At 44.5% G+C, this 14442-nt stretch overlaps 1 protein-coding gene across 15 annotated transcripts in view; it reads right to left on the bottom strand.

The window, feature by feature from the left end:
* GGACT (gamma-glutamylamine cyclotransferase) overlaps positions 1-14442 on the bottom strand; it is a 42517-nt gene that overhangs the window by 16060 nt on the left and 12015 nt on the right. Inside the window, exons 4-5 of one of the 15 annotated variants that reach the window (XR_005376527.1) lie at positions 13216-13275; positions 8519-12334 (exon numbers count right to left, since the gene is read on the bottom strand). The exons of 12 other annotated variants lie outside the window; for them this stretch is intronic. The gene's annotated coding sequence lies outside the window, so the exon portion shown is untranslated. Of the gene's footprint in view, positions 1-6634; positions 6683-8518; positions 12335-13215; positions 13276-14442 lie in introns of those variants that run through there. 2 more of the 15 variants (XR_005376525.1, XR_005376526.1) reach the window with 2 other exon arrangements.

Raw genomic sequence — 14442 nt, forward strand, 5'->3', positions numbered from 1 at the left:
GGTGCTGAGGCTCATCCCCACAGGGGGCCCACCTGTGGCTCAGAGGGGACAACAGGAATAATGCCGGCCTCCACAACGGAACGGCATTTACTCGTGCCTGCCCCATGCAAGTTAACACTCAATGGGAGATCTCCTTAGTCTCTAGCTTCTCCCATTTTACAGATGGAGAAACTGAGACAGAGTGACTTAGCCAGTTATAGCCAACAGAGCAGATGTGTTTGCTCTCACCCAGCTCTGGGAGGAGACACTCCTCTCATTGCTTCCTGCCCTAAACTGCAGAACAGGGATACCTTCCTGCCTCCAGGGGGCCCAGGCGGCCAGTGGCTCGGACCACGGCTCCACACTGGGCTCCATTGATGTCCTCACCCAGAAGGCACCCACAGGTGTTCGCTGAGCACTGAGCATACATCACTGCAGCCTTCCAGGCGTGCACCATGGAATCCGCACTCAGAAGCTGCCACCATCCTGGAATTCTTACTACTTTTATCTTTGAACTTGTGTTAAGTGAAGTCTGATGGGACACTAGTGAACAGAGGAGATCCACGCAGCCAGAGGCACAGCATTCTTGATGTTCCAGGAGCACAGAACCCCAGGGTCCCACAATGTGTGGGAGACTCAGAGCAAAGACAAGAGGTCATGTCTTGCCTGTGACTGTCTTGCTCAGAGAAGCAAAACTCCATTCCCAGCAGAACTTCCTTGGAATACTGGAAGGAGGTATATATATTTTTCAGAATGATCTACCAGAGGGTTCGACTTTCCAGGTGTGAATTTTCTTGTCTGTAAAATTTTATCTCAAAGAAAACTGATCTAAAGAAAAATACTGAGATCATAGAGGGAACACAACTGGCTGGCCTCTCAGTCTATAATTACTATTACAGGTTTATATTCTTATTTGAGTTCATGATGCTTCACAGTTCCCAATCAACAGCAAAACCTTCCCATCTTTTATTTAGGATTTGTGGTGGCCTCCCTTAAACTTAGTTACTTTCTGGAACCCAACATGCAGTAAAACGAGGCCAGCAAATTTCTCTGGATCTGTTCTCTGGGCTCGTGGCAGGTGAAGCAGCCCTCGGAGGTGGGGCTGTGAGTGCCGTGAGCTCTGGGCATGGCTACTGAGATTCGGGTCTCACAAGCTGTCATTACCCACCCAGGGCCTGTCCGCACTGCCACTGACCAAGCAGAGGTTTCTCACACTTGGCTACTAGGAAATACAGCAAATGATTTGCCCTTAAGAGGGTTTTTGCAAGCCTGCTAGAGGAGAGTGCAGCTCTTAACTGACATGCTGGCACTTGCTCAAAATATGTTCATTCTGCCTGGCACAAGCCCTCCGATCAAGGAGAAAAAGCCAAGAATGTGCGTCGTGTCCCAACCCGACATCCGTCTGCAGGGCATAGCAACAGGGCCAAGCGGTCTGGTTAGAGGCAGGTGACCCTCCACCCACCTTGTATCCCCCCCGAGGGTCTTTGTTTTTCTTGGTGGCAACTCGAGCCAAAAGCAACAGAGGGAATGGGAATGACTATCCCTCAGTGCACCATCTAAAAGGTTTTGTTTTGGGGCAGCCCGGGTGGCTCAGCAGTTGAGCGTCTGCCTTCAGCCTAGGGTGTGATTCCGGGGTCCCAGGATCGAGTCTCGCATCGGGCTCCCGAGGAGACTGCTTCTCCCTCTGCCTGTGTCTCTGCCTCTCTCTGTGTGTTTTTCATGAGTAAATAAATAAAATCATTAAAAAAAATTTAAAAATAAAAGGTTTTGTTTTTCAGAAACATTTTAAGGCTATCTTAACAAAAGTGGTTTTTATTTAGCTGTTCTGCTTTCTAAGGTGAGAAATGGGGAGCCTGGAAATACACTTAAATTTAAGTCTGAAGCAACAGAAAAACACTATTACAAAATGTCATAGAAAACCATTCCTGGGATCCCTGGGTGGCGCAGTGGTTTGGCGCCTGCCTTTGGCCCAGGGCGCGATCCTGGAGTCCCGGGATCGAATCCCACATCGGGCTCCCGGTGCATGGAGCCTGCTTCTCCCTCTGCCTGTGTCTCTGCCTCTCTCTCTCTCTCTCTCTCTCTCTGTGTGACTATCATAAATAAATAAAAATTAAAAAAAAAAAAAAAAGAAAAAAGAAAACCATTCCTTTAGGTGGTTTGCTAACAATTCCAAGAAGAGAACACACATGTGTTTAAACAACCTGCCGAAGTCAGGCCTACCCAAAAGTGAATAATGTTACAAATGCGGGTGAGGGCTCCTGAGCCCATGCTCCCTATATTTAATATAATATTGCATAGCTTAGGGGGAAGAAGCCTCCCAGAAGGAGCACTGGACAGAGAGCCGAGAAGTCAGAGGTCAAAGCCAAGCCCCAGCTGATGGTCAGAGACACCTGCCTCACCCAGCCAAATGGGGCAAGGCCACAGTGATTGGGAGTGAGAGATGCAGGCATCTTGGACTTGGCTGCTCCTGGACCAGGGTCTGCAGGAGAGCCAGTCAAAGGCCTCCCAATGACGTGGGGCAGAACAAGTTAGTGAAAAGACCCTGGAACATGACCAAGTACAACGACAAAGCTCCAGCACGCCATCTATGTTACAAAAGGCACCCTGAGCATTACTCAGGGACCACCAACACGTGGCTCCCACCCACTGGTCTGGTGCTAACCTGGTAACCCACATTACACTAGGGCCAGGACTGTGCTCCCCACCCAGGGCTCTACTACTGGTTGGCATGGCCAGCCCACAGCGAGTCAGCAATAATCCAAACTCCATTTCCAGGGGGCTCTGGACTTCAGAACTCATTTCTTTCGGTAACAGATTTACCTGCAGAATTACCTTTTGCTAAAACTATTGATAAAGCCAGTTTAAATTCTCTGCAAAAATCCTGGTTACCTGGAGGTTGTCGGACAGGCAAGGGTGAGGAAGGCAAACCAGACAGACACTGACTGCCTCTCATCAGAAGAATCACCCCACATGCATATGTGACACATGATTCTCCATTTTTAACCATTTTTTAAAAAGTTTTTGAAAAAACAAAAGCACAGAAAATTAAGCCTAATGGGGTTTTTGATTAATTATCTGTCCCTCAAGCATTCAAATCCTTCCAATGCTTTTCTCATTACCCTCAGTTCAACTCAATTAAAACAGTTAAGAGAACAGCTAAAACTCTGAATTATAAGAAAGAAGTGGGGATGAAATGAAGGCTGTGTTATGAACATGCTTTTAAATACTTTACCTAAAGTAGATCCTTCACTCACATTCCTGAGTCCTAAAACACACAGCAGGTCGCTGTCTGCCGACAGCAGCCAGGATTCTTTGGGTCCAAAAACTACTAGAAAAACATGTTGTGTTGGAGGGGTTTCAGGGGAACTGGATGCACTGAACTAACTGAATCCAATCCTTTCATATACGAAACCCCCACCAGAAAAAATTTTTTAATCCCACTTTAAAAGCTATGGTACCATTAGGGCCAGCGGCCAGCAGCTCTGAGGCTGAACACACCATTCTTTCTCAGGGTTCATGATGCTCTGGCCTCTCTAGTGTAGGGGGGTGGATCTCAGGACTCTAAATATTACTAAAAAGCACAAGTTAGTCTATACTTGGCTTTTAAAAAGCACTTAAAAGCTAACACAGAGTCTATTCCTGGAAGCGCAAAATCCAGTGAGAATCTAAAAATCCCTCGTTGCTACTTTGTGGTTATCAGAGAATAGATGCTGCTGTATTCAGTTTAAACACTTTTTCAAAAATTTCAAAAACAGAGTAGCTTAGTTTTTTCCATTACTAGACTTTTTTGTTAGGTTTCTTAATGTTCTTTCAATCACGATAAACAGAAGGATTCAGGGAGCTACCATTGTGTTTATTCAAACATTTTTCTAATCAAATAGCCCAAGAATTTTAGTTTTCTGGAGGAACTTTGTCATTTTTCTTGCCCCAAATGGCTTTCTTATATATATATTTAAAAACCCCAAGAAACATGTCATATATGTAAACAACAAAGACAAGAAAATAAGGTCTCTCTCGTCCACCTTCCCCCCATCCTGGGACAGTCTGTGGTCAGCAGCTCCTCCCCCAGCTGAGGCTGAGGTAACAGGTGTCACATGGTATCTCAGGGATCTCCCCAGAGAGGAAACAAATAACCGCCCCCCCCAACTCCCCAAGGCCCTGCTTCACAAGCCACAAACTAAGAATCAAGGAGAGTCTTGGTTGAAGTGGATATGTCGTTTCCTACCAGTCCTTTGTTTTGGATCTTTTTAAAAAAGATTTTATTTATTTATTAGAGAGAAAGAACATGAGCAGGGGAGGGGTGGGTAGAGAAGGAGCAGCAGACTCTCTGCTGAGCAGGGAGCCCCATGTAGGGCTCGATCCCAGGACCCTGAGATCATGACTCGAGCTGCAGGCAGATGCTAAACCGACTGAGCCCCCCGGGTACCCCTACACCAGTCCTTCGAATGGGCCCTCCAACCAGGACACCTGGGCCCTGCTATCCAGCATGACCACGGTGCAGAGGCAGCAAGCAGGGGGACCCCCGGCACCACAGTGGCCCAAAGGAGCGGATCCTTCAACATTCACGCAAACTTGGCATTATATTACTAGAACAACAATTTCAACTATTTTTTTTAAATTTTTATTTATTTATGATAGTCACAGAGAGAGAGAGAGAGAGAGAGGCAGAGACACAGGCAGAGGGAGAAGCAGGCTCCATGCACTGGGAGCCCGATGTGGGATTCGATCCTGGGTCTCCAGGATCACGCCCTAGGCCAAAGGCAGGCGCCAAACCGCTGCGCCACCTAGGGATCCCTCAACTATTTTTGAGTTAGGAAATTTCGCCCTCCCTCCTACTGTTCCCATTCTAGAATAAAGACCGTTCTTCAGAGAGCTGGTCTCTAGCTCATAGAAGAAGCAAGACTGATGCAGCCCAGATGGACTATACCTCCTCCCCACGGGCTAAGAATTAAAAGATGACTACAAAACAACTGTGGGGAGGCCAATGAGACATGCCTGGGGCACCAGGGCACCATGTGTCCTGAAGGATGACTATCTGAACAGCAGAGTCTTCGAGGAGAAACAGGAAAGAGGTGGGCACAAGTCAGGGTTAGGGGACAAATGGATAGTCAGGGCAGGGGGGATGGCCTGGCCATGCCTGGGGGTAGAGTGTGCGTGTAAGGCCAGGACCACAGGGGAAGAGGCAAAGGAGGGAGGCTGGGCCCAGGTTTCAGCCCTATGTGATGGCAGTAACTAAACGTATTAAACCTAGGAAGTGACATGGTAAGATTTCTGTTTTAAAAAATTATTTAGGGCAACCCCAGTGGAAAGCTGCTTGACAGTATCTATGGAAGCTGGGCCTGTGCCTCCCCCATGACCCTGCCATCCACTCCAGGCAGATGCTCCACAGAAATGTCAACACAAGTGCGCAAAAAGTGACAAGCATTTCTGATCAGCTCCATTTGTAATGGCCCAAAAGCAGTTCCTACCCAGATGACTACCTCCGGTAAAATGGGCTAATAAAGTGGGGTACACTGTGGGGACCAACAGCAGTGGGAATGAATGGCCAACCACGTGTAGCACCACGGATGAATCTCACCAGCAACGCCAAGTGATAGAAGTCAGGGAGAAACAGCACAAACTGTGTGACTGTATTTATATGAACATGAGTAACAGCCAGACTAGTCTCTGGGGCTGGATGTCAGGACAGTAGCTGCCACTGAGGAAAGACATGAGGACACCTGATCTAGATGCTGCTTACATGGCATGTTCCTAGTAGGAAATCCATCAGGCTACATGAACTCTACACATTCCTGATGTGTTACACTTTCATCAATTGTGCACTATAGGGAGCCTAGGTGGCTCAGTCAGTTAAGCCTTTTGATTTTGGCTCAAGTCATGATCTCAGGGTCTTGAGACTGAGCCCTGTATCGGCCTCTGTGCTCAGTGAGGAGTCTGCTGGGGACTCTCTTTCTCTCCCTCTGTCCCTCCCCCAGCTTGCACTCTCTCTATAAAAATAAATCTTTTTAAAAAATGTGCATTACAATTTTTAAAAAAGATTTTATTTGAGAGAGTAAGCATGCATGCACATCTGTGGGTAGGGGAAGAGGGAGAGGGAAGAGGACAAGCAGACTCCTCACTGAGCAGGGAGCCTGACACAGGGCTTGATCCCAGGATCCTGAGACTGTGACCTAAGCCTAAATCAAGAGGCATAACCAACTGAGCCATCCAGGTGCCCCTGTGCATTACATTTTTAAGACATATATATTAACAGAGTAGAAGACAGACATCCAGGAAGTAGGAAAAGAAGAACAAATTACGCCTAAAGTTTGCAGAAGGAGGGAATAACAAAGATCAGAGCAGAAATAAATAGAGGTAAAAAAAAATAATAGAAGATATCAATGAAGCTACTAAAAGCTGGTTTTTTTTAAAAGGTAAAACTGAGAAAACTTTAGCTAGACTAAGACAAAAAGACTCAAGCAAATAAAATCATAGATAAAAGAGGAGACATTACAATTGATACCGTGAACAGACCAACAACAAATAAGGAGATTAAATCAGTAATCAAAAACCTCCCAGGGACTCCTGGGTGGCTCAACAGTTGAGCATCTACCTTTGGCTCAGGGCATGATACTGGGGTCTGGGACCGAGTCCCGCATGAGGCTCCCTGCATGGAGCCTGCTTCTCCCTCTGCCTGTGTCTCTGCCTCTCTCTCTCTCTGTCTCTCACGAATAAATAAATAAAATCTTAAAAACAAACAAACAACCTCTTAATAAAGAAAAGCCCAGGACCATATGGTTTTACTGAATTCTACAAAACATTTAAAGGAGAATTAATACCAATCCTTCTCAAATTCAGCCAAAAAATGGTAGAGATGGGAACACTCCCAAATTCATTTTACAAGTTCAATGTTACCCTGATACCAAAGCCAAATAACAACACCACTAGAAGACTACAGACTCATATTCCTGATGAATACAGATGCAAATTTTTTTTAAAGAATTTATTTATTTATTCATGAGAGACACAGAAGGAGAGAGAGGGAGAGACACAGGCAGAGGGAGAAGCAGGCTCCATGCAGGGAGCCCAATGTAGGACTTGATCCCGGGTCTCCAGGATCATGCCCGGGCCAAAGGCAAATGCTAAACCGCTAAGCCACCGGGGCTCCCAGATGCAAAAATTCTTAACAAAATACTAGCAAATGGAATGTAATAGCACATTAAAAAGATCACACATGATAATCAAGTGGAATTTATCCCTGGGATGCAAGGATGGTTTGTTATACACAAATCAACAAATATGATACACCACATTAAATAGAATGAAAGAGGGCAGCCCGGGTGGCTCAGCAGTTTAGCACCGCCTTTAGCCCAGGGCGTGATCCTGGAGACTCGGGATCGAGTCCCACGTCAGGCTCCCTGCATGGAGTCTGCTTCTCCCTCTGCCTGTGTCTCTGCCATTCTCTCTCTGTCTCTCATGAATAAATAAAATCTTAAAAAAAAAAAAATCTTAAAAAAAAACTTGTATGAAACCACAAAAGTTCCCAAACAGACAAAGCAGTCCTGAGAAGGAAGAACAAAGCTGCAGGCATCGTACTTCCTGATTTAAATCTATACTACAAAGCAATAGTAATTAAAACAGTATGGTAGTAGCATAAACATAAACACATGGACAATGGAACAGAATTGGGAGCCCAGAAATAAATCTCAGCATATATGGTCAACTAATGTGGAGCCAAGAATACACAATGGGAAAAGGACAGTTTCTTTTTTTTAAGATTTTATTTATTTATTCATAGACACAGAGAGAGAGAGGCAGAGACACAGGCAGAGGGAGAAGCAGGCTCATGCAGGGAGCCCGACGTGGGACTCGATCTTGGGTCTCCAGGATCACACCCCAGGCTGCACGCGGTGCCAAACCGCTGCGCCACCAGGGCTGCCCAGGACAGTTTCTTCAATGAATGGTATCATGAAAACTTAACAGCCGCATGCAGAAAAATACAATTGAATACTCATCTTACATCACACACAAAAATTAACTTGAAATGGATTAGAAATTTAAAATAAAACTTGAAACTTAAATTCCTACAAGAGGGGATCCCTAGGTGGCTCAGTGGTTTAGCACCTGCCTTCACGCCCAGGGCGTGATCCTGGAGTCCCAGGATCAAGTCCCACATGGGGTTCCCCACATGGAGCCTGCTTCTCCCTCTGCCTGTGTCTCTGCCTCTCTCTCTTTCTGTGTCTCTCATGAATAAATTTTAAAAATCTTTTAAAATAAATAAATCACTACAAGAAAATACAGGGGTAAACCTCCTTGACATTGGTCTTGGCAACAATTTTTTAGGTGTGACACCAAAAGCACAAGCAACAAAAACAAAATCAGTGAGAGAACATTAAAACTAAAGAGCTTCTATACGACAAAAGAAATAATTAACAGAATGAAAAGACAATCTATTGAATGGAACAAAATATTTGCAAACCATCTATCTGATAAAGGGTTAATATATAAAATATATTTTTAAAAACTCGCACAACTTAATAAGGACAAAAACAAAAGCAGACTCTGCACTGAGTGTGAAGCCTGATGTGGGGCTTGATCCCACCACCCTGAGATCACGACCTGAGCCAAGACCAAGAGTCAGATGCTAAATCAACTAAGCCACCCAGGCACCTCTGTAATAGGTTAAGACTCCATAAAAGTTAGGCCTTATCTTTGCCAAACTGATTTATCCATTCCTCTCTGCTCCAATTTCAATGAAGACAGTTGAGAAATCTCTATATTCTCTTTTCCTAACTTTTACCCAGGGAAGCTTAACTCAAATCTACATCCAGAAACAAGACAGAATTGCTCTGGGGTGAAGGTTCCACCCCCACCAAGGTTACCAGCTGGGTGAAAAACCTCTTCCTCAGCCAGGCCCTGAGAAGGCTGGATAAGGACACAGAGCACCTGGTTTGCCCTCAGGCACACAATGCCTGTTGGACAAATGCCTATTTCTACTGTTCTCACCTAATGACCCCCCCTTGCTCCCCCAGTTAAGGACCCGTATCTGTACCATCATCACTTGATCTAATTCGATGCTTTTGACTTGCCTGGGTTTTTTTGTTTGTTTGTTATAGACAATTCCATATCTTCACATAATCTATCTCTGTTTTCCTAGATTCTTGTCCAAGTTGTGTGTAAGTTTCTAGGACACGTTGTCCTCAAATATAGTGCAGTTGTTTTCTAAAGCACTAGGACATGTGAGCTACAAGACTGATGTATATGTGGGGGAAATCTCTGATATCCAGAATGTCTCTGACAGCCCAGGCTGCACCCCCACCCCATCTCCTCCAGGGCTTACGACTATGGGAATCATTTGATCACAATGCACCTAGAACACCCAACAGTCACACACTGTCTCATTTGCCCAGTCCCTGACTTCTGACTCTGCAGCCATAGGGTAAGCTCTTGGCCTACTCACCTGTCTTGTTAAACAGTAATATTCCTGGAACATTTTAAACTGTTTCAGTATTTCAAGTTACATTTCTTATTAACTCGCCATTAATGATCTAAACTTTCTTGGGCTCATCATTTATTATCTAACCTTCCTGAACTCTGCTTTGTATTTCTCTTTGGTTATTTTCTCATATAAGCAAAAGTTCTATATTAGTTACAAACTTCCCCAGAGAATTGCTTATTTCTGATTGTTACTGAGAGGTAAGACCCATATTTTGCTCCATTACTCCCATTTCTTTAAAAAAATTTTTTTTTAAAGATTTTATTTGAGACTGTGAGAGCACAAGCAGGGAAAGAGGGAGAAGCAGGCTCCCCACTGAGCAGGAACCCAACACGGGGCTCAATCCCAGCACCTGAGCCAAAGGCAGATGCTTAACCAACCGAGCCACCCAGGCACGCACCCCTTTTACTCCCATTTCTGACCCATTTTAGAGCTTGTCTTGCCAGTGAGGGCTCTTCTGAGACACGATGCCTATTTCAAAGTATGATTTTTCAAAGGCCAAACATTCTCCAAGTGGTCTCCTTTTGCTATCTTTAGAATAAAAACCTGTGCAGAAAACATTCCCTTACTTAGAACTCAGCTATGCTGAGTTCTGGGAGTGCTTTTCACCCATCTTTCCAGGGCCCCAGGATGGGCAGAAGCATGTCTGTTGTGGGGACTGGCTTTGAGATCAGGCCAGCCTGGACAGTGACACTGGCAAATGACCGAAACTCTGAGTCTCGGTTTCCTTCTCTGTCCAGTCGCACAGCAGCACTTCATGGAGGTAGGGTGGGCACCCCCTCAGATAACACAGGTAAAGTGCCCCAGTACAGAGTATCATCCATGTAGGTACCCAACAAACAAGAGTCAGTTTAGGTTGTTGTAACAAAAATAACATGGACTGGGTGACTTACAGAATTCTGGGGGCACACAAACATTTGGACCGTAGCAGAGTTATTTTCAATGAAATAAATAGAAAAATATTAATTCTGCTCAAAAGATCACTCTCCAGAGGTTCCCTGATCTGAGAAGATACAGGAAACAGAGGCTTATTTGCCTTGGAACTTCTCCCAGGCCATGTGACATAGTGGGACTCAAAAGGTCTGGATTCAGGGCAGCCCTTGGGGGACCTCACGTAGCCTCACAGGGAAGAACCGCTTGTCTTGCCTGCCTTACTGGCTTTGTCATAATGTTCAAATTACTGGATGCAATGGAAACACTGTGAAATTTTATTTTTCCATAAATGACAAGCCCTGCCTATGTGGTCCCCAGTCACATACCCTTAACAGCAAATAATAGATAATCTAGTCAACTAAGTTTAGGAGAGGCTGACATCTTGATTTCCATTCTCTCACACACACCCTTTTTTAGTGTTGCAAGAAAAGTAGTATTTCCTTGGGTAATCATCACCCTCTTCAAACCTGGTGTCACTAATAGTCCTGACCAGCACTTCTGCAGTACTTACAAAGAGCCAGGTGTACTTCTAAGCACTTTACATATCTTAACTGATTTAATCCTTCCGGAAACCTGTAATTTAGGCACCTTTGTTTCCATTCTGCCTATGAAGAAGTGGAGACAGAGGGTATAGGTCAACAGAGCTGACCTGACCAAAGTCACACAGCTAACAAGTAGCAGAGCTGGTCTGATTCTGGAGTTCAAGCCCTTACCCACCTCCAAATAGCTACAGTCCCAATCAGATCTCTCCTTTCTAGGAGCTCTAGCCCTGACCTTCACCCTTAAGCTGTACTGAGCTTCCTGAGGCAAGTTCAGGAACTCTAACCCAGGTGGTGATGCTCAGGACACCCCTGCGTCTTGTCCAGCTGTGTGCAATCCCACCTTGTACTTGCAGCCTGAGCCCCGCCAACTTGTCCTGCTGTTGCTCCCTGAACCCTCCCCAGCTTCCCTCAATCCTAATCTTTTACTACCACCTGGACACTACATTTATACCTTCCTGCCCAAATCGAACCCATCCATAAAATCTCAGCTTAGATCCTGCCTCTGTCCCAAAGCCTTCTCTGTTTGTATCTTAGTGCGCTGGTCACATTCTGTCCTACATTCTGGTTATTTGCTCTCTTACTAAATTCCTGAAGGACAGGGAGCACATTTTAACTTGTCCCCCATAATGCAGCACATGCAGAGAACATGAATGAGTATGTCTGCCTGGTTCTGGGAATTCTCAAATAGCCAATTCTTTTCTCTATTTTGATCAGAAAGAAATCAATGACAACAAAAGTTTCCAAGCAGGTATTAGATAAAAACTGCCTTCTCCAACAACAAGATCTACAAGGATCATTAGTTCATTGGAGACACACGTATTGTGTACTGGTGCAGATGGAGGACAGAAGAGGACACTCAGCTCCCTGTACTGGGTCTGGACAGAGCCACAGCACTCAGCATCCACCCAGAGCTTGCCACACTGTGAGGACACAGATGGGAGCTCTGCCCTCAAGCTCAAAATCTAGAAGGAAGAGGGGGCATGTGCTCAGAGAACTCTAATGTGGAAAATGGTGTGAAACCTAAGTTGCAAACAAGATATACTGATTGTTATGGGCTGAATTGTGCCCACTTCTTGCCGAATTCATAAAAACCCCAGCACCTCAGACTGTAGCTATATTTGGAGACAGGGTCTTTAAAGAGGGGATTAAGTTAAAACGAGGTCTTCAGAATAAGCCTTAGTTCAGTCCAACCAGTGTCCTTATAAGAGGAGGAAAGTTAGACAGCAGGGATGCTGGAACAGAGGGATGGCCATGTAAGGACACAGGGAGAAGGCGGCTGTCTGCTGGTCCAGGAGAGAGCCTTCAGGAGAGATCAACCGTGCCCTGGACTTGCAGCCTCCATACATTCTGTTGTGTAAGCCCTCAGTCTGCGGAACTTCGTTACACAACAGCTGTGATACAGCTCCTAGGATAACATGAGGTATGATACAAATGGATGATCCCAGAAAACATCCTAAGTGAAGGAGGCTAGACATAAGGTCACATATCGTCTGATTCCATGATATAAAATACCAGGATGGGTGAATCCAGACACGGTGGTTGCCAGGGGCTGCAGGGAATGACGGTTTGGAAGTGACTGCCGAGCCTACATGGATTTTCTTTCAGGATGATGAAAATGTGCTGGAACTAGACAGGGGTGGTCATACATCATTATGAAAGTGCTGAATGTTACTGAGTTCTTCACTTAAAAGTAGTGAATTTTAGGGCAGCCCGGTTGGCTCAATGATTTAGCGCCACCTTCAGCCCAGGGTGTGATCCTGGGGTTCCGGGATCAAGTCCCTGTCGGGCTTTCTGCGTGGAGCCTGCTTCTCCCTCTGCCTGTGTCTCTGCCTCTCTCTCTCTCTCTCTCTCTGTTTCTCATGAATAAATAAATAAAATCTTTAAAAAAAAAATAGTGAATTTTATGTTATGTAAATTTCATCTCAATAAAAACTCTAAATTAAAAAAATCTTTAAAAAGATACACATACAAGAATACAATATACTGACAGGTAAAAGTGCTTGAACAGAGGGTCATGAAGAACAGAAAGAGAGAATTGAATCCTGCTTGTGTGTGATTTGGCCATGAACTGACCTTGAAGAGAGGGCAAAGGTCTCCTGGAAAGAAACAGAAGGGTGGCAGGGGTGGTATTCCTAGGGGGAGATGACGGGCCCGGGGCCTCCAGGTAGGAAGGTGAGGCTGGCAGGAGCCTAGGGCACAGCCTGCCCGGGAAGATGGATGGAGGGGAGCCTGGGGTCACTGAGTAGACTCTGCTGAGCTGCTGAAACACGGGAAGTTTCATCATACCTGCTCCTGGGCTCCTTTTCCCAAAGTTTAATTTAGTAAGTCTGAAGTTGGAACAGGAACCTGTATTTATAATAAAATACAACATTTAAAAAACCTCTCTAGTGATTAATCTTTTGGGAAACCATTTATTTCTCAGTGAGCTTTCCCATCTAGGGAAGGGTCTTTCAGGGTTCCCCCCACCCTGGATCATGTGATGGCTTGACACATGTACACATTGTGAAATGATCACCACAATCAGGCTAATTACCACACTCCTCACCTCAAGTTACCACACACTCGAGTGCACTGTCTTAGCAAATTTTAAGAATACGATGTATTATAACTATAGTTCACCAGGCTGCACAGTAGATCCTAGAGTGAATTCCTCTCAGCTGGAATTCTGTACCCTGTACCCAGCTCCCATTTCCCTCTCCCCCTAGTCACGGGCAATCACCCTTCTACTCTCTGCTTCTATGAGTTTAACACTTTTAAATTCCACAAATAAGTGATATTATACAGTGTTTATCTTTCCGTGTTTGGCTAATTTCACTTAACATAACGTCCTCCAGGTCCTTCCATGTTGCTGCAAATGGCAGGATTTCCTTCTTTTCTATGACTGAATACTATAACTATATATATGATATAAATATATGTAATATGAATAATATATAAAATTCCATTATGTTATATATATATATAATTCCACATATAATGGAATATTACACACACACACTTTATTCAACTGTTGACACGCAGATTGTTTCCATATCTTGCCTACTCTGAGTAAGGTCCTTTAGTTTTATGCTGATGCTACTACAGAATTACTAATTTTAGGGTAAAAGAGGCTTCATTATGCTCTGTATACTGTAAGAACAGGGAAGGCATATTTATTCATTTCACAAGATTTTCTAGAAAAGATTTTTGCTTAACTCTCATCTATATGGAAAGTTCAATTAACCAGAAAAGCAAAATTTTCAAATATTAAAGATGTAACACAAGTGGAAACCTGTGTCTTTAAAAATAAAACACTTCAATTGTCCAAGTGACACAAAAAGGAAAATACATTAAAAAGATTCTAAGTAACTAAAAGGTGGTCCCTTCCAAGTATAATACATGTTAGGCCTTTAATGTGCCCCATCATTTCACTGTGAGAGGGTTCCCTCAGCAATATCACTAAATACAAATGTTCTAGGAGCATCATGTTTTTATTCTTACGATTTGAGGTCAGCCTTAAGTACAAATATTAAG

The sequence above is a fragment of the Canis lupus genome, chromosome 22, assembly GCF_011100685.1.
Source record: "Canis lupus familiaris isolate Mischka breed German Shepherd chromosome 22, alternate assembly UU_Cfam_GSD_1.0, whole genome shotgun sequence".
Taxonomy (NCBI): Eukaryota; Metazoa; Chordata; class Mammalia; order Carnivora; family Canidae; genus Canis; species Canis lupus.